Below are 27740 nucleotides of genomic sequence, written 5' to 3'. Positions count from 1 at the left end.
TAGCATCCACACCCCTGCTCTCTTGTTTGTCCTCACAGGAGAAGGTGCCCGAATTTTTTTTTCTAGCAGTTTCCTCTTCTCCTCCTCAGCAGGACACAGCTCAGGTTTTCTCAGACTTAGGTGCGCTCTATCTCACTTCCTCAATCTCCTTATTTCTCTACACCACATGCATTTGTCATTCCAGGGACCTAGCCCACCATGCCCTGGTGCTTGCTCTACTTCTTTGTTGCCCTGATGTTTGCCACTGTCACCCCTCCCCCACCGCGTCCCAGTCACCCCCCCCCCACCCTGTCCTCTCATTTCCTTCCTTCTACTCTCCCTATTGAAGACAGTTATCATCTAGTGGGGAAGTGTTCTCTGCCTTTCCCCTTAGCTCTGTGACTCTTAGAGACAGCATTCCTGTCTGTAGCCCTGGCTGTCCTGGAACTCACTGTGTAGACCAGGCTGGCCTCAGCGATCAGCCTGCATATGTGTATAGAGTGCTGGCATTAAAGCCATGCGCCACCGTGCTCGGTGCTCAAAACCTCTCTCTGTGCTTTCAGAGGATTAGATGCGGGCTTCTGCCCTGCTTGGACACTGATGCACTCCCGTGCTATGGGCTATTCCATGGTCAGGGCTTGTCTGTGTGGGAGGAGCCACGGAGAGGGATGACTCCCTCTGTGGAGTGTGACACACCCACTATGCTATGCAGTTTCCTCACACACTGGCGTGGGAATCTGTGTCTCCAGGGAGAATTGTTTTTGTTTTCCTGTGGGGTTTTGTTTGTTTGTTTGTTTTTTGCCAGTCCATATGAATTTGAGAATTGCTCTTTCTATCTCTAAAAATTAAATGGGAGCGTGCAGGGCCTCCACAGAGAGGAGCCAGCGGGCCATAGGACCGAGGAAAAGGAGGGGTGGGAGCCCTGGGCAGCTGCAGGAGAACGAGATGAGGTTGTGCTCCTGCCCAGCAAGCAGAAAGAATCTGGAGGCGAGCAGCCTGTGCAGGTGCCAGGCTCCCGGGCTCCGCGGGAGCGCGAGCAGCTCCGTGGCCCCGGGCTCCGCAGTAGCGGCTGCTGCTGCTTGGGCGCCTTGCCTCTGAGGGGAGCGGGCTGCACCGCCAGAGGCAGTAGGAGCTGTGAATGAGTTTTCTCGCGGGTCAAGGGAAGAAGAAAAGTTCAGGTGGAGCAACCTCTGAGCCTGCGAGGCCCCGCCCCCACCGCGGTCCCTGCCCCTGCACCAGGCTTGGCTCCAATGTGGAACTTGCATTGCTTCTCACCCACTGGTCACCGGCCTCGCCCTGCTGAGCTGCCCGCAGGCCTTCCTGGGCTCCTCTTCTCAGGGCTCTGACACTCTGACAGCGCTTCTCTCTCTTGTGCACTCCTGGCCACCAAGAGGAGCCAAGAGACCTCACTGGCATCAGCCTCGCCCTCACTCCCAGTGTCCAGACCCGATGGCAAGGCCAAGAGTTTCCCTGTCTTCCACAATCAGACCTTCCAGTACATCTCTAATGCACTACTCATCAAAGAGGAAAGAAAGGACAGAAGGAACAAGCTGTGGAGTGGTGTAAGAAAGGAATCTAAGAACTGGGAAAAGGAATTGCGGTTATAGTTACAGCCAAGGCGAACAGTGTAAAAGAGCTAGACGCCTTTAAGCCAAAATGATAGCTAATTTAGTTATATACAAGGACCGTTTACAACTTCTAAAGAAGCTGCAACCAGTTTTGCCATTTTCGAAGTCCAAAACGACATCTATAATGAGAGTACTAACCTGACTTGCTGCAATGGACAAGTCCAGTCAGATAGTGGAGCAGCTCTGAAGAGGAAAGACCCCTTAACACATGCTAGTAATGCATTGTCTTGATCAAAAACCTGCCTGAAAAGTGGATCCACAGGGCTTTCTGGTCCCCACAGGGCGCCTAGTTGTAGTGTTTATCCATGGTTTCTGGAGCAAGACCAGGACCTGGACCTGCAGCTCCCACACATAAGGGTACTCCAAAACCAAACAGATCCAACACACCTTCTACACCCTGAAGTGCAGTTCAGGAAAAGAAAGACTTGAAAATTTTTAGGAATGTGGACAGCAATCTTGTTAACCTCCTAAGTATTGAATTCGTTGACAATCGAACAGCTGTAAAATTTGATGCTCTAGCTGGTCCTCAGGAAATGGCAAAACAAGTGCTGCAAGAGATTATGATTCTTCCTCCTCTGTCCTTCCTTCTCTGCAGGCTGAGTAGTTCACAGGGCTCAGAACCCCATGTTAAGGCTTGGTGCTCTTCTGCCCTCCAGGAAGTGGAAAACAGTGCTGCCTAAAGCAGTAGCTGCAGAATCTAATGCGACCTTTTTCAATATAAGTGCTGCAAGTTTAACTTCAAAATATGTGGGAGAAGGAGAAAAATGGGTGAGAGCTCTTTTTGCTGTGGCTGGAGAACTTCAACCATCTATAATTTATAGAGATGAAGTTGATAGTCTTGTGTGAAAGAAGAGAAGGGGAGCAGGACACTAGTAGACAACTAAAAACAGAATTTTTTTCTATCCAACAAGAAGCCACAACTTTATTAGTGATAAAAACAGTACACATTTTAAGCCAAGCTGCAGTTCCACTTTTCAAAAACCAAAAAGGGTGCAAAGATGGGGGAGGATGTCCTTTACAATTCTATGTCCATGGCTTCCACACCAGTTTCATCACCCTCTCCTTCTTCACTCTCCTCTTGGACAGTTGGAGTCTGAGTGTTTTCGCGAATGTTTGAAACAGCTTCCCCTCGAACTTTGAAATTCTCAGCAGGGCTAACTGTGCTTGCTGAGACAAATCTTCAGTCTTGCCTTCCTGACACACTGTGTAGATATCTGAAGCTGGGCTCTTGACCCAGTTTGGACACAGCCTTCCTCCCCTTCTCCTCCTTGGACTCTGCTTGGCTTTACTAGCAGGTTCTTCATGGATTTCAGCTACAGCTGCCAGCTGGGCTGGTCCTGTGGCTGTCTGGGTGGAATCCTGTTCCTCAAGCTCTGGCACTGACTCTTCACTGTCAGACTCTGTCCTGACCCTGTCTCAGCCTGAGGCTGTGACCACTCCTGCTCTGTCTGTAGCAGGGACAGTTATTGTGGCTTCACCGGGCATTTTGTGCAGAGAACATGGTGGGCACTGTTAGATTAGAGCACAGCAAAAGCAGATTCTGGTTTACAATAATGTATACATTGTGTCCAGATGAAAGTATTGTAGAGACAGTGGGCTGCAGAAGACGCACAGAGCCCTCTGTTGTCTGCCTCCAAGCCTTTGCCTTGCAGCAGTCTATTTTCTGTTTCCTGTCCCTTAGCGCCCTATGATTGCAACACCAAGGGTTCTTAGTTCTTTCCTGCTTTCTTACCAAGTCCAGAGTGACAAACGGAAATCTTCCCATCTGCAGTAAGAGAACTGTACTGAGCCTTTTGTCCACCTAGATATACAAACATTAAACACTTAATGTGTTCTTTTCACATTTTGTTTTCCCCTTTTATTGCCTTGCAATAAAATAATTTAATGATTAAAGAGTATTTTGTGGGCAGTGGTGGTGCCAGCCTTTACTCCCAACACTAGAGAAGCAGAGGCAGCCAAATCTCTGCATTTAAGGCCAGTCTGGTCTACATGGGTTCCAGGACAACCAGGGCTACCATGTAAACATGTCTGAAAAATAAACAAAAACAAAACAAAAAATATTTTCTGTGCATGGGTAAAAGGCATGTCAGAGCTTAATGCTCATTCCAGAGAGGATGCCCCTCCGTCAGGACTCTGTGTTTGTCTGCTCTGTGAAAAATAAAATAAAATAAAGTAAAGTAAAATAAAAAAAAATCCATTACCTCTAACCAACAGACAGGAGTGCAAAGAAACTGAAAAGATGGCTTCACCTTTCCTCTTGTGGGTTATTAGAAGAAAGCCTGTTGTCATGTGATCTCTCCAGGATCTGTCATTTGAAAACTTTCAGAAAGCATCATGTGTTTCAGTGGGTTATGCGGTCTACCAATGCTCCTGGGCATCTGGTTGAGATGTTCACTTGGTAACAAGGAGGATCATGGGAGGAGAATGGACCTTGTCCTCTCAGAAGCTCCACATTTCAGTGAACGCCCTTCAGTCATGGCTCGTGCTCCTGGAACTTAGTACTCAGTTTCTGCATGGAGACCTCTGCTGTGTCTGTCTCCCACTGGGGAACTCTGCTTCCTTCATTGTCTTTTAGTGTTCATGCAAGGGGGTGTTTTCCTGTGGTTACCTTCATCTGGTGCTCTAATATTTTACAGTTGCTTCTCTGTCATTTCAGTTGTACTCGGTGAGGAAATGAATTTCCCATCTTTCCCTACAACTTAGTGTACACTTCTCCCGAGTCTCCCAGAGTCAACCCCTCAGCTTGAGATGAGTACTGAGACTAATTCTGGGCTGTATTCTCTATGATTGCCTTAACTTTACCTTTCCACATTAGTGCTGCGACATTAGGAACATGACTGTCAGATTTAGAAAGTGCTCTCTGAGCTTCCCCCAAGGTCTCTGTGGTTGTGGATCTGTAACCCTGAATTAGAAGGGAAATGTAATGCCTCCCAGATGGTATACGTGCCAGGTTGACCCAAGATAGTCCAGAATAGCCTTAAACTCATGCAGACAGGCAAACCTCTGCCTTTGCATGGGATTAAGTATGGACCAATACAGTAATATTTGCTGTGCAGAATTGTCTCTCATATTATTTTATTTTATTTTCTTCTCTTCTTAGGTCTTATATTAGTGGCCCAGTAATTGGAAAATGAAGCCCTCCAAAAGCTCTTCCCAAACAAAGCACCATGATTTACAAAATACTCAGAAGAAAGTGTCTTTTGGAATAAGACTAGATAGTGTCTTTTGGATTTGGACTAGAGTAGGAAGATGTCCTTCTTAAAAACTAGCTTTCTGTGCAACATAACTCATCTCATAGTCAAACATTAACCTTCTACAGTCTGGAGCAAGGGTTCTCAAACTGCATGACCTGACCCCTTTAGGGTATTTTGCACATCAGATATTAAATACTATCTCCTTTTTTTCTTTTTTTTTTTTTTTTGTTTTTTTTTTTTGTTTGTTTGTTTGTTTTTTGTTTTTTGACCGGCTCATTTGGTTTATTTCTTTTATAACATCATTTAAGGAAACCATCCAAATGATTTGCTAAGAGAAAGGCCTAGTCAGAATTCTACAAAGTCCCATTGGTTTATCTTTTCTACCATCTCCAACCCCACCTCTAATTCCTGCTCTGCCCTTTCTTTTCTTTTTTTTTAATTTTTTTTTATTCGATGTATTCTTTATTTACATTTCAAATGATTTCCCCCTCTGGGTCCCATAAGCCCTCTTCCCTCCCCCTGTTCCTCCATCTACTCCTTCCCACTTCCCTGTTCTGGTATTCCCCTATACTGTTGCATTGAGTCTTTCCAGAACCAGGGGCCACTCCTCCGTTCTTTTTGGACATCATTTCATATGTGTACTATGTCTTGGGTATTCCATATTTCTAGGCTAATATCCACTTATCAGTGAGTGCATACCATGAATGATCTTTTGAGACTGTGTTACCTCACTTAGTATGATGTTCTCCAGCTCCATCCATTTGTCTATGAATTTCATGAAATCATTGTTTCTAATGGCTGAATAGTACTCCATTGTGTAAATTTTTTGTATCCATTCCTCCGTTGAGGGACACCTGGGTTCTTTCCAGCTTCTGGCTACTACAAATAGGGCTGCTATGAACATAATGGAGCACGTGTCCTTATTACATGCTGGGGAATCCTCTGGGTATATGCCCAGGAGTGGTATAGCAGGGTCCTCTGGAACTGCCATGCCCAGTTTTCTGAGGAACCTCCAGACTGATTTCCAAAGTGGTTGCACCATCTTACAATCCCACCAGCAGTGGAGGAGTGTTCCTCTTTCTCCACATCCTTGCCAGCACCTGCTGTCTCCTGAGTTTTTGACCTCAGCCATTCTGACTGGTGTGAGGTGAAATCTCAGGGTTGTTTGATTTGCATTTCCCTAATGATTAATGATGTTGAACATTCCTTAAGGTGTTTCTCAGCCCTCTGAAGTTCTTCATGAGAAAATTCTTTGTTTAGCTCAGTACCCCACTTTTTAATGGGGTTATTTGGTTCTCTGAGTTCTACCTTCTTGAGTTCTTTGTATATATTAGATATTAGCCCTCTGTCAGATTTAGGATTGGTGAAGATCCTTTCCCAATCTGTTGGTTGACATTTTGTCCTTTTGACGGTGTCCTTTGCCTTACAGAAACATTGTAGTTTTATGAGGTCCCATTTATCAATTCTTGATCTTAGAGCATAAGCTATTGGAAATTTTCCCGTGTGCCCATGTCCTCAAGGGTCTTCCCCACTTTCTTTTCTATTAGTTTCAGTGTGTCTGGTTTTATGTGGAGGTCCTTGATCCATTTGGAGTTGAGCTTAGTACAAGGAGATAAGATTGGATCGATTCGCATTCTTCTGCATGCTGACCTCCAATTGAACCAGCACCATGTGTTGAAAAGACTATCTTTTTTCCACTGGATGCTTTCAGCAACTTTGTGGAAGATCCAGTGACCATAGGTGTGTTGGTTCATTTCTAGGTCTTCAATCCTATTCCATTGATCTGTTTGCCTGACATTGTACCAATACCATGCAGTTTTTTTTTTTATCACTATTCCTCTGTAGTAAAGTTTGAGGTCTGGGATACTGAATCCCCCTGAAGTTCTTTTACTTTTGAGAATAGTTTTAGCTATCCTGGGTTTTTTGTTATTCCAGATGAATTTGAGCATTGCTCTTTCTAGCTCTATGAAGAACTGGGTTGGGATTTTGATGGGGATTGCCTTGAATCTGTAGATTGCCTTTGGCAAATGGCCATTTTAACTATATTAATCCTGCCAATCCATGAGCATGGAAGATTTTTCCATTTTCTGAGATCTTCTTCGATTTCCTTCTTCAGAGATCTGAAGTCCTTGTCATATAGGTCTTTAACTTGTTTGGTTAGATTCACACCAAGATACTTTATGCTGTTTGTGGCTATTGTGAAGGGTGTCATTTCCCTAACTTCTTTCTCAGTCTGCTTATCCTTTGACTATATAAAGGCTACTGATTTGCTTCAGTTGATTTTATAACCTGCCACTTCGCTGAAGTTGTTTATCAGCTGTGGGAGTTCTCTAGTAGTTTTTTGGGTCACTTAAGTATACTATCATATCATCTGCAAATAATGATAGTTTGACTTCTTCCTTTCCAATTTGTATCCCTTTGACCTCCTTATGTTTTCTAATTGCTTTAGCTTGGACTTCAAGAACTACATTGAAAAGATATGGAGAGAGTGAGCAGCCTTGTCTAGTCCTTGATTTTAGTGGGATTGCTTCAAGTTTCTCTCCATTTAGTTTGATGTTGGCTACCGGTTTGCTGTATATTGCTTTTACTATGTTTAGATATGGGCCTTGAATTCCTGTCCTTTCCAAGACTTTTAGCATGAAAGGATACTGAATTTTGTCAAATGCTTTTTTAGCATCTAATGAAATGATCATGTGGTTTTTTTCTTTGAGTTTGTTTATGTAGTGGATTGCATTGATGGTTTTCCTTATATTGAACCATCACTGCATCCCTGGGATGAAGCCTACTTGATCTTGGTGGATGATCGTTTTGATGTGTTCTTGGATTTGGTGGGCAAGAATTTTATTGAATATTTTTGCATCGATATTCATAAGGGAAATTGTCCTGAAATTCTGTTTCTTAGTTGGATCTTTGTGTGGTTTTGGTATCAATGTAATTGTGGCTTCATAGAAGGAGTTGGGTAGTGTTGCTTCTGTTTCTATTTGGTGGAAGAGTTTGAAGAGTATTGGTGTTAAGTCTTCTTTGAAGGTCTGATAGAATTCTTCACTGAAACCATCTGGTCTTGTGCTTATTTTGGTTGGAAGGCTATCTATGACCCCTTCTATTTCTTTAGGGGTTATGGGTCTGTTTAGATGTTCTATTTGATCCTGGTTTAATTTTGGTATTTGGTATCTGTCTAAGGAATTGGCCATTTCCTCCAGATTCTCCAGTTGTGTTGAGTAGAAGATCTTTGTTTCTCCATCTATAGTGGTTGAGAGTTTCGCTGGGTATAGTAGTCTTGGCTGGCATTTGTGTTCTCTTAGAGTCTGCATGAGCTCCGCCCAGTATCTTCTAGCTTTCTTGGTCTCTGGTGAGAAGTCTGGTGTAATTCTGATAGGTCTTCCTTTATATGTTACTTGCCCTTTTTCTCTTACTGCCCTAAGTATTCTCTCTTTGTTTAGCACATTTGGGGTTTTGATTATTATGTGACAGGAGGTATTTCTGTTCTGGTCCAGTCTGTTTGGAGTTCTGTAGGCTTCTTGTATATTCATGGGCATCTCTCTCTTTAGGTTAGGGAAGTTTTATTCCATAATTTTGTTGAAGATATTTGCTGGCCATTTAAGTTGTAAATCTTCACTCATCAATGCCTATAATCCTTAGATTTGGCTTTCTCATTGTGTCCTGGTTTTCCTGGATGTTTTGGGTTACAAGCTTTTTGCATTTTGCATTTTCTTTGACTGTTGAGCCCATGGTTTCTATAGTATCTTCGGCATCTGAGATTCTTTCTTCTATCTCTTGTATTCTGTTGTTGATATTTGCATCTATGGTCCATGATTTCTTCCCAAGGTTTTCTATCTCCAAAGATGTCTCTCTTTGTGCTTTCTTGGTTGTTTCTACTTCTGTTTTCAGATCCTGGAAGTTTTTGCTCAGTTCTGTCATTTGCTTGTTTGTGTTTTCCTCTAATTCTTTGAGAGATTTTTGTGTTTCCTCTTTCATGACTTCTGCCTGTTGATCAAAGTTCTCTTGTATTTTTTTAAGTGATTTTTGCATTTCTTCCTTATTGGCTACAAACTTCTGACCCATATTGTCCTGAATTTCTCTAAGTGATTTTTGTGTTTCCCTTTAAGGGCTTCTAGCTTTTGATCATTTTTCTCCTGAATTTCTTTAATATATTTATTTATGTCCTTCATGTGTTCCTCTAACAGCATCCTTACCAGTGCTTTTAAATCCAACTCTTGTTTTTCTGGTGTGTTGGGGTACCCAGGACTTGCTATTGTTGGAGAATTGGGTTCAGATGCTGCCATAATGCCTTGGTTTCTGTTAGTAATGTTCCTACACTTGCCTTTAGCCATCTAGTTCTCGCTGGTGTTAGATGGTCTTATTGTCACTGGCTGGTGCTTCAACCTATTGTGGAACTTTAGGGCTATTTCCACAACAGTGGATGACTGGATTTCCTCTGGCACAGATTACTGATATGCTGCCTTCCTCTTTTGTTCCTTTGGAGCCATGCTCAGTCTCATCTCAAGAAATGTTATACTTGGGTTGGCAAGATAAACCAGGTGTTCTAAGACTGCTCTGTTATGGAGCAAAGATGGTGTGTGTGGGGTCAGTCTCTCTGTTGATTCTCACGTAGGATACAGGCCCCGCGACCAACCGGCTTGCAGACAAACCGCCTATGTTCTCAGGTCCTGAGCGCAGGCAGACCCCTGGAGATTTGCACTCCCAGAGATCTTAAGCTCAGGATAATACAGTACCTAGTGATGCTTTTCTGCCCTGGCAAGCCACAAAGATGGCCACGAGGAGTTGCACCCTCTACTGTTCTCCACACAGGATACAGGCCCCACAACCTACCAGCTGGGAGATGAACCACCTGTGTGCTCAGGTCCTGGGCACAGGCAGACCTCTGGGGGTTTGCACCCCCAGAGATCTAAAGCTCAGGGTGATACAGTACCTAGTGATGCTCTTCTGCTCCAGCAGGCAGCGAATATGGCCACGGGGATTCTCTCCCTCTGCTGGTCTCCAGGCAGGACACAGGCCCCACGCCAGGAGGTCTGGTATTTAAACTGCCTAAGTGCTCAGATCCTGTGTGCAGGCAGACCCCTGGCGGTTTGCACCCCCAGAGATCTAAAGCTGGGGGTAATACAGTACCTAGTGAAGCTCTTCTGCTCCAACAGGCTGTAAATATGGCCGCGAGGATTCTCTCCCTCTGCTGGCCTCCAGCTAAATACTATCTCCTACAGTAGAAAGTTACAGTTATGAAGTAGCAATGGGATAATTTTATGGTTGGGGGCTCACCACATGAGGATCTGTTTTTAAAGAAGACATCATTAGGATTGTTGAGAAGAGACTGTTCTAGAGCAGAGTGTGCTGGGTAGTGTATTCATAGCAAAGTATTAGCAAACCCTTTGCTTGCTGCCGCTTTGAGCCCTAATGTAAGATCTCAGTGTATTGCAGACAAGGAAGGGGCTGGAAATCAGCTAGCCTGGGTCCTCTGCAGAGTTGCCTCTTCAGGCTTGCTTTGATCTGTCTATGGGGCAAAATTGCAATTTGCTGCTTTTATCTGCTAACCTCTGACTATGGAACTGTCTTCAGAGGATAGGGGAAAGTCCTGACTCTCATAAAATGAGGAAACTTACTGGGTCTTAGATAGAGTAACTCAGAATATTCAGATGAACCTCCCCAGCTATGGACTGAGAATGCTCTAGCCAATCTAGCTTCAGAGTAGATTCCCAATCTGTCCAGAGGCTGTAAACTGTGTGGTTTCGGCTATCTTCAGAGGATGTGCAGAACAGAGAAGGGGATCAGAAGTGTGGTCTCAGGTACTGGTTTGAAACTTGGCACTGAAAGGCTCATGTATTTGAGTACTAAGCCATCAGGCAGTGACACTACTTAGAAGATGAGGAGGTGTGTTCTTGTTGGAGTAGGAGTGGCCAAGTTGGAGGACCTGTCTCATTGGGGGTGGGCTTTGAGACTTCAAGAGCCAAATCAATATCTCTCTCTCTCTCTCTCTCTCTCTCTCTCTCTCTCTCTCTCTCTCTCTCTCTCTCCCTCTCCCTCTCCCTCTCCCTCTCCCTCTCCCTCTCTCTCCCTCTCTCCCCCCCCTCTCCTTCAATCTCTCTGTCTCTCTCTGTCTCTCTCTCCCTCCCTCCTTCCTTCTCCCTCTCCCTCCCTCTGTTCTTCCCTCTCCCTCCCCCTCTCCCTCTCATTCAATCCCTCTCCCTCAACAACCACTAATTAAGAAAGTGCAGGGCTCCCCAACATCCTGTCTGCCCTCTGGATGGCCCAGCTCCCAGCTCCTTGCTGCCCTCTGCTCTCTGCCCTCAGCTGCTGCCCCTGAGACCCACACCCCTGGCCTATGGCCAACTGGAGTGCAGATTAGCTGCTCCCATTGCAAGTGCCTTGGACATGGCTCCTGCTCAGCAACTTCTCATAGGATCCCCTACTCTGGGTCCCGCCTCCTGTGAATCCCGCCTATCAGATGATTTCAGCATCAAGTTGACATGAAACAAGCCATCAAATCACGATCTGGGAGAGGTTCTTTTTCCACCTGAGCCATCTTTCCCAATAGTTCTTATTAGAATTTGCTGCCTTTGCCCTCTGTTACCTATGTGGAGACACTCCTTAGTAGCCAAGACTCTCACTTTTCTTAGTTCAATGATACAATTCTCTAAGTTTGCTCCTCCTGGTCCTCTGATTTCCTATAGGACAACTTCGTTTGAGAATTTTTTAGGGACCTTATTTTTTCCTTCTTGGGAAGATTTTGTAGACTATTCATAGGTTAACACTCAAATCCCTGTTTCCACTTCTATACAAAGACAAACATGGTGGGCAACAGTATTTGAGGCCTTACTTGATTGCTCCTTATTCATACCCCTCTGTCCAGGAATTGGTCCTCCCTACAAATTCCAATCCTCCTCCCATACATGTTCTCGGACATTCGCAGTCTCCCTTTGTGGTAACTTGAGCATGAATGGCTCTCATAGGCTCCTATGTTCGAAGGCTTAGCCATCAGGGAGTGGAACTGTCTGAACCACACAAGCGATTGGACCATACATGGGTTGCCATGGTCATGCAGGTTGTATGAGAAACAAGTGATCGGGGCTTGTAACAGTTTCATTTTCAAAGAACTTGTTTGGACAATACAAGTGTTGACACGGTTGTGGCATCTGTTCCCAGCCAAGGACTAGAGATTAAGATGTTCTTAGAGGTGATTTACAGCTCTCCCTAGGTTGGCATCCCTCCATACTGCAGCAGTTTCCAGCCCAGGGTTGCATTCTCTCCTATAGCTCCTTTCCTTTAAAGAAAAATATTTTTCTTTATTTGTAAGTATGTGTGCACGAGGGCATGCCCACACATGTGCATGTATGTGGACCTACGTTGGTGTGTGTGAAGTCAGAGGACAACCTGTGGAAGTCTATCCCCTCCTTCCACCATGTGGTCTCTTGTGCTAGAACTAGGTTGTGCTAGGAAGCAAGGCCAGATCATTATTCCTTACTGCTATAAAAGCATCCAATTCCCTTCCAGAGGTATGCATCTCCAAGAATTTCATTGCTGTGTTTCAATTCACAGTGTCTGTTCTGCTAATGTTTTGCCAATTTAATACAAGTTAGAGTCATGATTGAAGAGGGAATGTTGATTAAGGAATTGCTTCTATCAGTTTGGCCTGTCTGATTGTTTCTTGACGGGTTTTTAGTTTTGGGGTTTTTTGTTTGTTTGTTTGTTTGTTTGTTTGTGTTTTTTGATGAATGATTGATGTGGGAGGGAAAGACCCACTGTGAATATTACCATGTTCAGACACATGGGCCTGGACTGCCTGAGAAAGGTGGATGGCCATGAAGGGCTATCCCTTCAGCTTTGGTTGCTTTTCTGGTTGTTTATTGAGACAAGGTTCCACTATGTAGTGCTGGCTGGTCTGGACTCACTGTGTAGACCAGGCTGGCCTCCAACTCACAGAGACCTCTACTGCCGCTCAAGTGCTGAGATTACAGTTGAGAGGCACTGTAGCCTGCCCTCTATTAATAGTCTGTCTTTGCCTCAGCCTTTATGATTTGAGGTTTTCATTGTTGCTGTTACTGCCTGAGCGTTTTGTGGTTTCAAGTGTTATTATGAAGATAAATACTCAATTGTTTCCTTTATACTTTTAATAGTAGTTTTTCAGTTTCAGATTTTACACTTAAACCCTCTGTCGATTTGAGGATCATTTTGAATAGCATGGACTGTAAGGTTGAGGTTTAGCCTCTCACAGGCTTCTAACCACTTTCCCCAGCAGCATCATGGAAGATTTTCTTTCCTGCAGTACTTAATCCTGGCGTCTCTAGTCAAGACCCCTGTGCAGGCCTGCTTCTGGGCTCCCTGTTCTGCTCCATCATTGGTCAGTGTTTCCTGCCATGCTGTCTCAATGACTACAGCTTTGGGTAGTGTTGGAAATCAAGGAATGGGATATATGTTGCTGTGACAGAGGACCCAGATTCAAGACTCAGCAACCACGTGGTGGCTCAGAATTATGCACAACACTGCCATGCATAGACACACATATAAGCAAAACATTTACATACATACAATAAAATAAATAAATATAGAAATTAGGAAATATTTTGCTATATACAGCCATTCATATTTCTGTGAGAAGGTGGATTTTTTTATTCTTTTTCAATGCAGACTTTAGGAGAGATCACATAGAGTCCATACATTATTTTGAACATTATACCTATTATAAACAGTGGTAACAGGTGTTTTCCCGATTATTTGTGTCCTTTTCAGTTTCTTTCATTTTTCTGCAGTTCTCCATCTCAGATCTCGGCCTCCTGGCTGAGATGTTTGCTGCTGCCAACAGTGAAGCAGTTCTTTCAATTTGATTTTCACACCATAGGTGTGAGTATATGCGAAGGAGACTGATGTTTCCTTTGCCAATTGCTTTCTCCTACAACGTTATATTCTGTTTATTACTCTTAGCCTCATTTGCGAGATTGTCAGGTTTTGTATGTTGTGTTCACGTCAGACATAAGTAGACTCCTTACCCTCCTCACGTCCCGTCGGGTGCTCATTAGTGCAGTGCTCTTCTTTTCTTTCCTCCGTTTTTCTTTGTTTTATTTTCATTCTTCGTGTCTTTCTTTCCTTCTTTGTTTTTCTTCCTCAATGAGCTAGGACTTCACTGCCATGTGGATTACAAGTTGTGACAGTGCACACCTGCCTGGTGTCAACTTCTCACTCTTAACTCTGCTATTAGGTCTTTTGAATTGTAAGTCTCTCTCTCTCTCTCTCTCTCTCTCTCTCTCTGTCTCTCTGTCTTTCTCTCTGTCTCTCTCTCTCTCTCTCTCTCTCTCTCTCTCTGTGTGTGTGTGTGTGTGTGTGTGTGTGCAGATGCATGTGTGTACAGATATTCTTTCCGTTCCTGCTTTATTGACAGATTTCATTGGAAAGTGTGTTGAGTTGTGACCACTTTTCTGTTTCTGCATTTGTTGAGGGGTTATGAAACTTTGCCTTTCATTCTCTTCATCTGGTGGACCACACTTGCTGACTACAGTACTGGTTGAACTGTCTTCCTTACCCACTAACTGCAAAAGAGGCCAGGGTGCTCCAGAGAGAAAATGAAACTGCTCCCTCTAGACTCAGTTCTTCTACAACAGAGACTTTCCTGTCACCTTTTCTATTTCTGAGCTGGAAGGGGAAGGGTGGGGCACCATCTCAAAACTGCAGCTGCCCAGCAGCATGCTGTAGAGAGGCAGCCACGGGCACCTGGGCACTACATTGAGACACAGTGACTAATCAGGACTCGGGGACCCGGGCACTAAATTGAGACACAGTTGCTAATCAGGACTCGGGGCTCCTTCATGCTGGTCCCTGTGTCGAGGTCATAGACATGGAGGACAAGCATTTTGTAACAAGCAGGATGAATCATGGTGCTTGCCAGGAAAACCACAAAGCACTTACCCATTGGAGCAGAGAGCATTATTAAGGAAGGAAAATTGATGGAGGCACGAGTGGTCTCCTGAGTCCTCCAAAATACCTGCTAAGGAGCCTCACCTGAACTCATCAGGAGAAGGTTAACTTGTGAAATCTACATGATCTTAAACACATGGCAGGTGTGTTAGGCAGGGTGCTCTAGTTTAACAGGACATATAGAATGAATCTCTATATATAGAAAGGTGATTTACTAGAAACACATGCAGGCTGGGGCCCAGCTAATCCTATCATGGCTGCCTATGTGTGGAAAGACCAAGAATTCCAAAGTCGCTCAGTGCACAAGACTGGACGTCTCAGGACGTCTTCAGTATCAGAGTCCTGAAGTGCTGGGCTCTAGTGACAATGGACGAATGGGCTTGCTAGCAAAGCCAGAACAATCAGGAAAATAGCAAAAGCATACTTCTTCCATGCACTTACATAAACTCTAGAAGAAGGTGGAGCCTATATTAAACATGGGTTTTCCCATATCAAAACATCGGGATTAAAGGTGTGTTTTCCTACATTAAATATCTTGATTAGAATTAGATTTTTCCACTTCTAATTAATCCAAAATCTCTTTCAGGTGTTCCATTTTTCGGTCCTAATTTATTCCAAGCATAATCAAGTTAACAACCATGAATAACTAACACATATGCACTATACATTTGCATATATACACATATACATATATGTATATACTACATATAACTATATACATGCACATATATGTATGTGTATGAACATACATATAAATGTATATATATGTGTGTGTGTGTGTGTATGTGTATACATATAGTAGGTTTACTAAAATGACTTAAAGGCCATGGTGTAGCTAATGCAATATTGGTGCCCATGTATTGAAAGTCCAAGAATCCCGTAATTCTCCAGTTTATGAGGCTGGGTGTCTCAGCTAGTTTTCAGTCTATGCAAGAATTCCAAGAAAAGACACTGAAAACTATCTGAGTTCCCGTGCCAGTGACTACAAGGACCTGCTAGCAAGGGTGGAGAGTCTGTCTTCCTTCTTCCAGGGTTTGTATAGGCTTCCGTGGGTCAGAAACTAGGAACGTAATTCAGCCCTCACAGAGTCATTTCAAATAGCGAACTGTATCAGTGTCAAAGCCTTTCAGGCCCTCAAAGCTCTGAAGGGAGGGGCCTCCACTGGGCCTCAGATAATACAGAGTGTAGCAGAAACTCTACACATTACAGTGACTACTGCAGACATTGTCAGACTTTATGTTGACGCTTTACAGCCAGTCTCAACCTCAAAGTCATTTGATGGCGTCAGGACACAGGCCTGTGGTGCATGGTCTGAGTCTCACAGAGGTCATAGAATAGGACCCCTTCTGGGTAATTCCAGATTAGACAATATGCTCAAATAACTGCCTTCATCAGAATTCTGCAGCAAGGGCAGGGATGACCATTAATATTTACACAGACTGACCCATGCTTTTCATGTGTGGGTGACCTATGTCATCCAGCCCTTTGAAAAGAGAGGCACCAAAATAATTGGTTTCATTATGACATATTCATTTATTAAAGAAATATAAATAGACAATATCAACTCTTTTATTAACCTTTCCAGTACCACTAGACCTGTCCTCTTTAAGGTACTCCTGCCTCTGCCTTCACCTCTATGTTTGTGTGTGTGTGTGTGTGTGTGTGTGTGTGTTACAGACCTGCTTCTGTGCAGGGGTGAAGCAAGTACTCAGAACTTCAACAGTGAGTCCATAACTGGAGAACAGTGTTTCCCATCATTCCACCCCGTATTGCCCTCCAGCCTTTCTTTCCCCTCCTGTAATGGGTTTCCTACCTCTTGGATGGGGTAATATCTATGTTTGACCCAGAAAACGCATTCACCCATGTTTTGGGCTCATCCTCCTGCGACAAACCTTTGGTGGCCTGGTTGGGAAACTCTCCTCCTGCCTTCCTCTCTTTCCTTTGTTCCCTGTGGGGATTGTTGGAGCAGTCCTTGGGCAGCTGAAGACTTCTGTCTCAGAAGACAATGCAGGGAGATCCAGTGGCCTCCATGATGGAGTCTGGACCACCTCAATTTGTCAAGGGTCGAGGTGTATCAGGCTAAGGACTGACTCTCAGACTTCTGTGCAAGACATATGGGGCAATTTCTTCTTAATATGTGTCCTCTAATGGTGAAGAGAGAGAGGAACTCATTCCCAGAAGCCTGAACACACTGTGAGAAACTCCTCATCCTCTCTCTCACATCCCTACTTGACAGTTCTTGTTATTCTTCAGCATAGGAGGGAAAGGGTTCCTGACTGACATTTGTCTCTGCCACTTTGATCTCAGACAGACATCCTGATGCAAGGGACTCTGGGTGATCAGGGGTTTGTTCTCTGCATTAGTGTGAGTCCCTTTCCCCATAGATAGGGTTCCTGATGCTATGATGAAGCACCATGCCACAAAGAAAATTAGGGATTAAACTCTAGCTTATGTCACCTTGACAAAAAACTGCCAGCACAACTGAACCCTAGTCACTTTGACACACAAGCACAACACATTTATTTATTTTGACAAAACCTTTTTAATAAGGATCTTTATCTATCCCAAACATGGCACATTCATATAATACCACAAAACAAAACACAAATGATATTAAACAAAACTTTGATAGTCTACCAATTCATACACTTTAAAAGTTCAGTCTCTATAAAAACCTAGTCTTTTTTGAAATGAAAATTATCTTTTCAAAATTAAAGTCTCTGTGTACTTCCTTAATTATTAAAATTAAGTTAAATATCTTTTTATTTCAGGAGAGAAGAACCAGTGCACCATTGTAATACGAACAGAGCTAAACCCATCTCCAGCCATAAATACATCAGTATCCAGTGTCTGGGATTCATCACAGTCTTCTAGATCCTCCAAATGTGTCGGCCACGTCTCCAGCTCTGCCTCACAGAACACACAGCTTGTCATCGGGGCTCCAGCTGGCTCCCGTCCACTGCAGAGGCGGTCATCCCTGGTCATCCCATGGCACTGGCATCTCCAGACGCTGGTGACTCTTGCTGCAGCTGGGCTGCACGCTCACCCACAGCCTCTCCTGGGCTCTGTCATGGCGCCTCAGCTTCTCTCCTTGACTCCTTCAACCTTGGCACTGGGACTGCTCCACAGGCTGCGTCTGCACCGGTGGCCTCTCCTGTCTTTCCACAGTGCTGAGCCTCAGCTGCTCTGTGTGACCCTCCATTCCTCCAGCTACACCACCTGAGACCTTACACAGTGCCCGGGTCAGCTGTCAGCACAAGGTAACACCTAGGCCATGTCCAGAGCACAGCTTCCTGACTCTCGGGAGATCCTTCCTAGAAAACTTCCCCTCAATGATGTCGGTCTCTTCTTAATCACAATTGATGCTTCAGCCCCAGGTGACAGCGCTCACTGTCCCATCACAGCAAAGGTTTGCTATACTTCTCTGGTCTCTTGTTAAACGTAGCAGACTCTTCAGCTCTAACTGCCCAGATACCACAGATTGTTTGTACAGATGACTTAGGAGAGTCTTTGCTTCCCTCACAAGCCAGGCCTCCATCATCTGATCTGTCCCCAGAAGGCTTCTCTTCCAAGCTATTACAGAACAGCTGCTCACTGTGCTCTCAACACTCAGTGATTTTTCTGTCTCAAAGTTTCAAAATTCTTCCACCATCCTGTCCACAATGCATCCTCAGATCTTTGGCAGCAACACCCAACAATCATTTACCTAGTTGAGGTCATTATTGCTGGGAGGAAACACCGTGGCCAAAGCAAGTTGGGAAGGCAAAGTTTTATTTGGCTTGGACTTCCACAGCATAGTCTATCACTGCAGGAATTCAGAACAGGATCTCAGGCAGAAACTGAAACAGGCCAAGGTAGGAAGGAGGGGGTGCTGCTTACCTGCTTGCTCCCCTTTACTCTCTCAGTCTGATTCCTTATAGAAACCAGGACGACCATTCCAGGGGGGCCTGAACAACAGTGTGCTAGGCCCTTCCACATCAATTATTAAATCAGATGATGCCTTATAGGGTTGCCTACAACTAAGTATTATAAAAGCATTTCCTCGGTTGGAGTTCCCTCCACTCTAACAAGTCCATCTTGTGTGCAATTGACATAAAACTCACCAGTACACCCTCAGAGCTGACTTGTAGTCCATTTCAGGTTGCAAGTGTCCAAAGCACATGTCTGATGTCATTATACCAATCTATCTGCTCAGTTCATCTCTGCAGAGAAGCTGAGGTGCTGTGCATTGGTCCAGGAGGGTTCTTCTCTTAGGATGCCCAGAATGGAGACATGGTTTGTGATCAGTGGTAGAGAGCCTGGGTGGGCACTTACAGGCTCAGCATTGCATCTTGGAAGGGACCAACTAGGTCTCTGGGATGATTCAATCAGGGATTCAGTGATCCTGACAACTAAGCCTTCATAGCTGTGTGACAGGATGCTCAGATGTGAGAGACCTGCCCTGTGACCCCAACAGATCCTCCCACTAAATCCTGCTCAAACCCTGTCGCCGTGGCACACATGGTACACATGGAGGACCCATGGCTCCAGCCACATGGGTAGCAGAGGACAGCCTGGTTGGTCATCAGTGAGAGGACAGGTCCTTGGTCATGTGAAGGCTCATTGCCCCCAGGGTAGGTGAATGCCAGGTCAGGGCAGTTGGAGTGGGAGGGTTAGTGAGCAGGGGGAGGGGGATGGGATAGGGGGTTTTTGGAGGGGAACCAAGGAAAGGGGATAACATTTGAAATGTAAATGAAGAAAATATCTAATAAACATGTAAAAAATAAAAAAATTAAAGCCTCTAACTGTGTTCTTACTTAATTGCCAAAATTAAGTTCAAATCATTTTAGTTCACAAGGGAAGAACCAAAGCACCATTGCAATACGAAAAAAGGAAAATCTATCTACACACATACACTCAGTATTCAGTGTCTGGGATCCACTCACAGTCTTCTAGATCCTCCAAATGTCATGGCCACGTCTCTAGCTCTGCCCCACAAAGCACACAGCTTGTCTTCGAGGCTCCAGCTGGCTCCCCTCCACTGCAGAGACAGTTCTCGCTGCTCATCCCATGGCCCTGGCATCTTCAAAACACTGGTGTTTCTCGTTGCAAGTGGGCTGAACACTTACCAACAGCCTCACCTGGGCTCTTTCATGACGCCTCAGCCTCTCTTCTTGGTTGCTTCAGTCTTTGGGCTTTGACTACTCCTGTGGCCTCCCCTTCACCAGAGACCTCACAGAGGTAGATTACCAGAAGGAAACATCCACAGGGTGGGGAAGATATGAACATTCTAGTGACTTCACTATAGGGATGTCACAGTGTGTGTGTGTGTGTGTGTGTGTGTGTGTGTGTGTGCGTGTTGTGTGTGTGTCTGTGTGCTTGTGTGTGTGTGTTGCTTATATCCTTGCTCCCCTCTGCTAACTCAGTCTGCTTTCTGACAGAACCCAGGACCACCATTCATTCCAGTGGGGACATGAAACACAATATGCTGGGCCCTCCCACATGATTCATTAAACTAGGCAACGCCCAATAGTATTGGCTACAAGTCAATATTATAACAGCATTTTTTCACTGCAAGCTCCCTCTACTCTGATAAGTCCATCTTGTGTGCAATGGACATAAGCCTCACCCGCACACCCTCAGAGCTGACTTGTAGTCTGTTTCAGGTTGCAAGTGTCCAGAGCACATGTTTGCTGTCAGTCATCTGCTCAGCTGGTCTCTGCAGTTAAGGTGAGGTTCTGTGCGGTGGTCCAGGAGGGTTCTTCTCTTAGGATGTCCAGAGAGGAGACATGGCTTCTGAGCAGCGGTGGAGAGCCTGGGTGGGCACTTTCAGGCTCAGCCTTGGATCTTAGTTGGGACCAACTCTGTCTGTTGGCCATAGTGCCTTCTACCTCACCAAAGGATGTAGTCTCAAAACCTGGCTAGAATGATGTTGAAGATATCCTACAGAAAACACTTATTTCCTTTGTAACACAATTTTTCTTTCGGACCCATCCTCACACTGAGAGCACTGTCTTGTTGGTGGCACACCAGCTGTGTGCTCAGTGACACCTCTCTGTGATGATTCAAGCAGGGATTCTGAGATTCTTAGAGCTAAGCCTTCATGGCTCTGTGACAGGATTCTCAGGTGTGAGAGACCTGCCCTGTGACCCCAGCAGATCCTCCCACTACACCCTGCCCAGCTCTGGCTCCTTTGCACCAGCCCTCCTCTGCTTGACACTTCTCTCCAGTCTCCCTCCCTCTGACCTCCCTTTGTTTTTTCTCCCTCCCCTCAGCCTCAGCCTGCAGGGCCCTCTCACTCACTCCTACCCTGGGCTAAGTGTGGGTTTTCCCTCACCCTTGTTGGAGAACATTGTACAGGAACTTGGGAAAGAATTAGAAGCTGCCCCCTCTCCCTCAAATCACTTCTTGTGGATACTGCAGAAGTTTTCTTCTTTTAACTCTGTCACCCTAAGAAGCTTAACCTTTCATCCTTAACGTCACTGTCCCCTCTTTCAAGGTTCTGTGAGCTCTGTGCCCGATGCCCCATCAGTCACCTTGCCCTTACTCAGGGTGAACTCTGATGAAAACTAACCATGGCATATGGACTTCATCTTTCCTATTACAGTGCAGTGAGGTGCTTCCATGTGTAAAAGGGGGAAAACATCCCTCAAAGGGGTCAAAGATAATTTTTCTGGAGACAAACTTGGAAGACCATGGCCAGCCAGTAAGGGTGACCACAGATTTAGGTTTCCCTCACTTTTACCTGGCGGCAATTTTATGAACATTTTATAGAAAGACACAAGGAAGTCATGAATCAATTCTCTCTGAAGTACAAAGGTGGGTGCCTCGGGAAGATGGATTATAACAAGGCTGGGAAACGCCAACTGTGGGCCTCAAATGTACTGGGTTGGGGAAATCTTGAAGGTCTGTTCATAAAGTCTAAGGATATATATCTATTAGCCACAAGAATGTTAGGTCACTTAAGAAGGAAGGCAAGAAGTGGGCCCTAAGCAGGCTAAAGAAGGCCCAAGACAACGTATCTTGGGACCTATGGCATTCCACCATCTCACATTTTGAAGATCTAAGTGACAACTAACTTTTGAAGGTCAAGGTGAACTCCTATTCATATATACAATGCTTGTGTGTGTCTGTGTGCACGCGCGCTCATGCGTGTGGAGGGGCTGTGTTTGCGACTGTGTATGTAAGTATGTATGTAAGTATGTATGTATGTATATATGTATGTATGTATGTATGTATGTATGTGTATGAGCATTGGTCTGTGTCTTGGCACAGCTGTACCCTGAGTATATGATGTGACATATCTATTTTCCACCTTCAGATAGAGGCTCTGTGGGAATGTGTACATGATAATGTCTCTCCCCAAAAGGGGTTTAATCAAAATTGGCAGATAAGGACGCAAGTCAATAGGCAAGCATAGTTCAAATTTCTTTTAATTCATGGGATGCAAGCAAATCTAACACATTGAAATTGTGAAGACAAAGGAAATATCAGTATTACATGAACAAAGTCACCAGGCTCTTGAAGCTGGGTATCAAAAGGCACATAACCAATGATAATGTAAGACCTGACAACGTTGTACATCTAAACGCACTTGTAAAACACAAAACATGGGGAGGTTTGCTGTGGTCAGGGTTTTATACCAGGAAAACAAGAAAACTAAATTACAACAGGATTTAATCTGAGGTTCTTATGTCATGCTATAAATCCCTTATTTATACATTTCTGGGGTTTCTTCTCCTCCTCAGTCACTAATATCATACCTCCTGCCTGTCCTGAAACCTCCAAAGGATGTTCTCCCCTTTAATCACTGTGAATTGCAATTCTTTTTGCTGATCACAACATACTCCTTGTCTTAATTCTGCGGTGTTTTTGGCTGGTCTCACTTAATCTTTCAGTATGATTTATATCCTTTAGATAAGAAGGCACTACGATGGAGCTAGCATTGTAGCAGGGCTACCATCTACACCTACACCTATTTGTCAGCCCTGAGGAACACTTGGCCTCTGAGTGATGTCAAAGTCTGACCTCCAACCTCATGCAACAACCACCCTTGCCTCTCAAAATTGTACTCCAATCTCTTCTTAAATGTTAGGGTGTTATGACCCTATGAGAGCTCAGCATCCCCAGACAGGGCTCTCAATATTCATTCTCAGCAACAGAGCCCTCCCACAAGGAAAGCATCTGCCTCATTTATCCACGACATGATCTGCCCATCTGTCAGGGCAGCATTACAGACTCAAGGAGTCCCTCCCTTCACAATAAAATCAAAACATTCTCTTTTAACAACCAGAATCTCCTGCTTGGAGTGCCATTCAGTTCCTCATGATAACTCACAGTCCTACCCAACCCTGGAACCAAAGGATAGTAGTTGAACAATAGTTCTATAAAAGCTATTAACTAGGAAGATGTGAGCTGTTTTCCTCTTATCTATTAAAATACGAACATAAAATGGCCCAGAAGTCAAGGCCAAGTAATATCGCATAACAAGTATGAAAAACACCCATTCCCTCTCAGGAACATTACCTCTGGAGAAGTCACTAGCTAAGTTTGGGTCCACAGAGGCTATCTTTTTCGTATATGTATATACACATGTGTGCATGCTTGTTAATACACTCAGATGTATGGAGACTACACATTACCTTTGGATATCACTCCCCAGGATGTCATCCATGCACACTGTGTTTTGAGACAGTCTGTACTGGAACTCACCAATTCAACCCCTGTGATTGATGAAGGAACCTGAGAGATGCTCTTCTTTCTCTCTCTCTGTCTCCTGCACTGGGATGACAATCAAGTGCTACCACACTGTGCATGGGTTCTGAAGAGGGAACTCAGGTCTTCATGCTTGTAAGGGACAAGCACTATATGACCAAGTTGTCTCTTTGTCCCTTGTTCTTCTAAAACGCATATATAATTTTCAGTTGCTGAATGTAACATTTCTATGCCTATACCCTGCCTCCTGGTAGTTCCTGGCATGGCAGTGCCGACTAGTCTAGGACTGTTACTGTCACGTGTTCATACGCGGGCTCTGGGGTCTTGTGTGTCCCTAGAGGGAGCACCATTTTAGGGTTTAGCTTTCCCTTAGTCTGTTATTCATTTTCCTTACAGACATTAACGTTTTTTCTTAGTTTTCTTATGGACAGCATATATCCGATATTCCCATTGTATACATTAATACGGACAGTATATATTCGATGTTTCTGTTGTATACATTAATATTCATAGATGTGTGATCTGAGATCTGCTCACTTCTCTTTCTGCTTTCTTATTTATGTTTGCTAACCACGCTCCTCAGAGGTTGAATGGAAGGCTCCCCTGTTCCTAACACACTGTTCAGATCTCACCCTGAACAGTGAGATTACACGGTGCTGTGAGACAGGCTCTGGGCCTGCAGAGCAAGCTCAGTCTCTGTTCACCAGGGTTTGGAAGGGATGATGAATTTCTTCCAACATTTCTTTTGTTTAAAACCATTGTACATTTCTACTTTCTTTGCCAATGGACACTTTACTCACTAGACAGTTATAATATTGTGAGTGAAATCCTGAGTGTGTGAGCTACACCAGGAAAACAGGGGCTCATATATGTGCCTTAATTTACTATCTCCATCCTATGCGCTGGCTTTAATTGCCATATCATCCTAAGTACCTATGACAACTGATCAGCCCCTTGCCCTTTTACTCCAGTAGTAAATACTAGACAAACTCTCAGATCACACATTGTACACCACACAGATATCATATGTACTTAGATCACAGAACGGCATTAAAGATTGAATGAGTTGCCATTAGAGTTCACAGAGACCAGACTGGAGGCAGAGACAGAGGATCCTAGTCCCACAGACAGGCTCCATGCAGGTGGTTAGAGAGCTGTTAAGGAAGGCAGTGGAGAGCTGCAGGGCTGCAGGGCTGCACCAGGCCTCAGGACTGAGTGAACTGCAGAGGAGAGGTGCGGGACCCCAGGATCCAGCAGGTGAGATGCAGACCCACATTAGCATGGAGCAGCAGATGAACTGTCAGCCAGTGATTCAAGCAGGAGGCATTAGCAGTGTGGATGGAGCTGAAGCCTTAAGATGGTCAGGAACCTTCTGTTTGCAGGCAGGACATCCAGGGGGCAAGTTTATGGGAGCCATTGACCTTGCAGTGTTAGGTGGCCTCTTCAGGGGTCCAGGTGAGGGTATGTTAGACCCTCAGACCTGGTTTCTGATATGGTTTTGATACGTGTAGAGGTGACAGATTTTTACTCTGGGGACTAAAGTAATTGTTACCCTTTCCATCATGGATGGTGCTGGACTGACTTGTGTCTGTGTGGAAAGTGAGGTGTCATGTCACCCCACATCAGCATTGCACTCAGAAGGGAGCCAACTGCTGCTTGTCACACACAGTGACCCAGGGCAAGCCCTTGTTTTGTACAGTGAGCAGTAATTTAGAGTTGTGCCTAGTTTGATCATGTAAGAGTGAGAGAGTAGAGAAACAGAGAGCAAGGGGAAGTCCCTAAAGCAACAGCCTGGTGCACTCTGCTACCCTGGTGTGCAAGGCTCTGACAGACACCAGTCTCATGGGTTCCCACCAGTCTGGTCGGAACTCAACTGCACACATTTCTGAGATGTCATTAGAAATGCGTTTCCTTTGCTGGAGACACCACAGGAATATGTTGAAGAGTCACCCAATTATAGCTGGCCATGAGGTCTGCAGAGGAAGAGGAGCAGCAGGGAGCACCTATAACAAATGCAGTGTGAATCACAGTGTGCTCCTGGGCATCCATGCAGCATCCTGCTCTACTTCCTTTCTCAGACACTCCGCAACATCACAGACCATGGACCTCAGCTGCCCAGTCCTTTTCTCTTTCATTTTTCCTTCTAGATCTTTCTGCCACTCTAAGCTCTGGTATGATAATAGCTGAGATGTTTCTAAGGGTGTAATTGTACCGAAGCAAAAATTGTGAATAAAAAATAAAAAACAGGAAACTTGAAAAATCAGCAATATGAAGGGCTAGTAAAATATAGTCGTGTTTCTGTCTTTGCTGGTCTTTTTACTTTCACAACTTTTTTCCTTGTAGAAAAATCTTCACTTTGTCCCACAAACTGGTCTTTAGCTTAGTATATAATCCATTACATGCTTGAACTCTTGTAGCAATCCTCCTGTCTCACCTTTCCACAAATGAGAATTGTAGGTCTGACCAAACATATTGTTAGAGTTAAAAAGTTTTATGCAACATTTTACTCAAAAATAATTATATTGCCTTAAATATCTGATATGTCACCTGATAGTAAATGTATCAACCTATGCTTATAAGGAAAATTTTTATAACCTATTAAATAATTAATACATTGGCAATTTTCATCACAAGACTGTATTTTGACTCTAGACAGTATACGACAAAAGCTAACGATGTCAGTGGTGTGTTCACGGCTCACTTTACCTGTATACACACAGGAGACTTCAAGAGCAGAGGACAGAGACATTGGAGCTACAGTTGCACACGCACTGAATTGTGGCTACGTAAAGTGAACAAGCTAAATGAATGGATTTTGTTGTTTTCCTTATTCTTTTGACAATATGTGACTATGCTGCCCAGGCTGACCTTGATCTTGGTGGTCCTTCTGCATCAGCCTCCTGAGTGCTGGGATTACTGGACTGGCCCTCAGTGACACCTCCTTACATAGTCTTCTCGTTCTGGTCATTTTGTCCTAAGGGCTGTCCTAAGCCAATAGCTACTAATGTACAGACTTGGCTCTAGATGTGAGAAGTTTTACACTGGATCATGCCATTCAAAAGGCAAACCAACTTTGATCACACCCGGGGAAGGTTTTGTTGGCTGTGAGGAAGCAGCAGCTCCTTTCAGTTTTTCTTGTATAATTTTTGGATCTTTCAACCTTGGATTCTCTGTCCTTGCATGAGGACTTTCTTGTTCCATCCTTCCTCTGACTACAGAGCTATGCAGGCTCTGCCTGCCTCCTGTGCTCAACAATAGTAACCCCCACCATTACTGTAGAGTGGGGACTCAATACTAAGAAGGGTATCATTTCAGTGGACGTATAGCCACTGTGATGGACAGGCGTGGAGATGTCCCATCTCCTACATCCTTATCCAAATAACATGACCCAGAAATAGAGGGAGACCACAGTTTGTTCCTTACCTTTTTTTTTGTCTTCATCATATACCAAGAAAATAAGAAAATGATGATGATTAGGATAGCTCCTCCTATACCTAGAATTACTTTCCAGGTGATATTCAGACTCTGGGTGGAAGAATTATTTGGGGTGATATTCAGTGTAGGTTCATTGTGGATACCAGATGCATGCTGGGTAATGTTAGCTGTAGGATGAATCTGAGGAGCATATGTAGGCTGGGTGGTATCCAGTGCCTTCATTGTTGATCCTTAAATAGAAAACCAGAAAATAATATGGATATGGCTGAAAAAAGCAACATACCTCCATCATCAACTCTTTCTCTCTGGGAAGTCCAGGGAACTCATGTGGATAACTTTTCCCAGACCCTGGATAGAAAGATGAAAAGAATGTGTGTGTAAGATGTCCTTACAGAAGTTATTTTACTCCAAAGAAAGCACATGTCTACTGAACTATAAAAAAATTTTCATGTTTTTCTGTGACTAGAACTGTATGGAAGTTGGCATCATTGGTGGTGTTTAATTGTGCCAGAGAAAGATAATGAAGCCTTCAAACGTGATGTTAGAGTTGGTGGGAGGGCAGCTGTAAGTGAGAAGAAAAGGCTGGAAGTGCACAGTGATGCACACAGACTTGGGGCTCATTAGCAGGTAGGATAGAGCCTGGAGCACTGGTTAATAGGGAATGAGAAACACTGGGTGATGATATGGGAAAGAGAAATCCTTGTCGTCATCACTGGCTCTGCAGACAGGAAGACCACCGATGCATCACTCACCCAGTCTACCAGACTTTCATTATGCACCATGGCTCCCATCCACACAGGGAAGTCCACAGACTTTTCAAGTGAACTTCCATGCTGTTCCCAACCTGTGGATGTTTCCTTGTGCTAATCTACCTAACTACTTACTTGGCATT

At 44.4% G+C, this 27740-nt stretch overlaps 1 protein-coding gene and 2 pseudogenes across 6 annotated transcripts in view; 2 read left to right on the top strand and 1 right to left on the bottom strand.

The window, feature by feature from the left end:
* Lrp11 (LDL receptor related protein 11) overlaps positions 1 to 27740 on the top strand; it is a 253624-nt gene that overhangs the window by 163328 nt on the left and 62556 nt on the right. The window lies entirely within an intron of this gene.
* On the top strand, positions 1329 to 2610 carry LOC127674197 (spastin-like; annotated as a pseudogene).
* On the bottom strand, positions 2609 to 3304 carry LOC127674103 (nascent polypeptide-associated complex subunit alpha-like; annotated as a pseudogene).

The sequence above is a fragment of the Apodemus sylvaticus genome, chromosome 23 (genome assembly GCF_947179515.1).
Source record: "Apodemus sylvaticus chromosome 23, mApoSyl1.1, whole genome shotgun sequence".
In the NCBI taxonomy this organism is placed as follows: domain Eukaryota; kingdom Metazoa; phylum Chordata; class Mammalia; order Rodentia; family Muridae; genus Apodemus; species Apodemus sylvaticus.
Note: the sequence above shows the minus strand (reverse complement) of the source record. Positions and strands in the feature narration are given on the sequence as shown.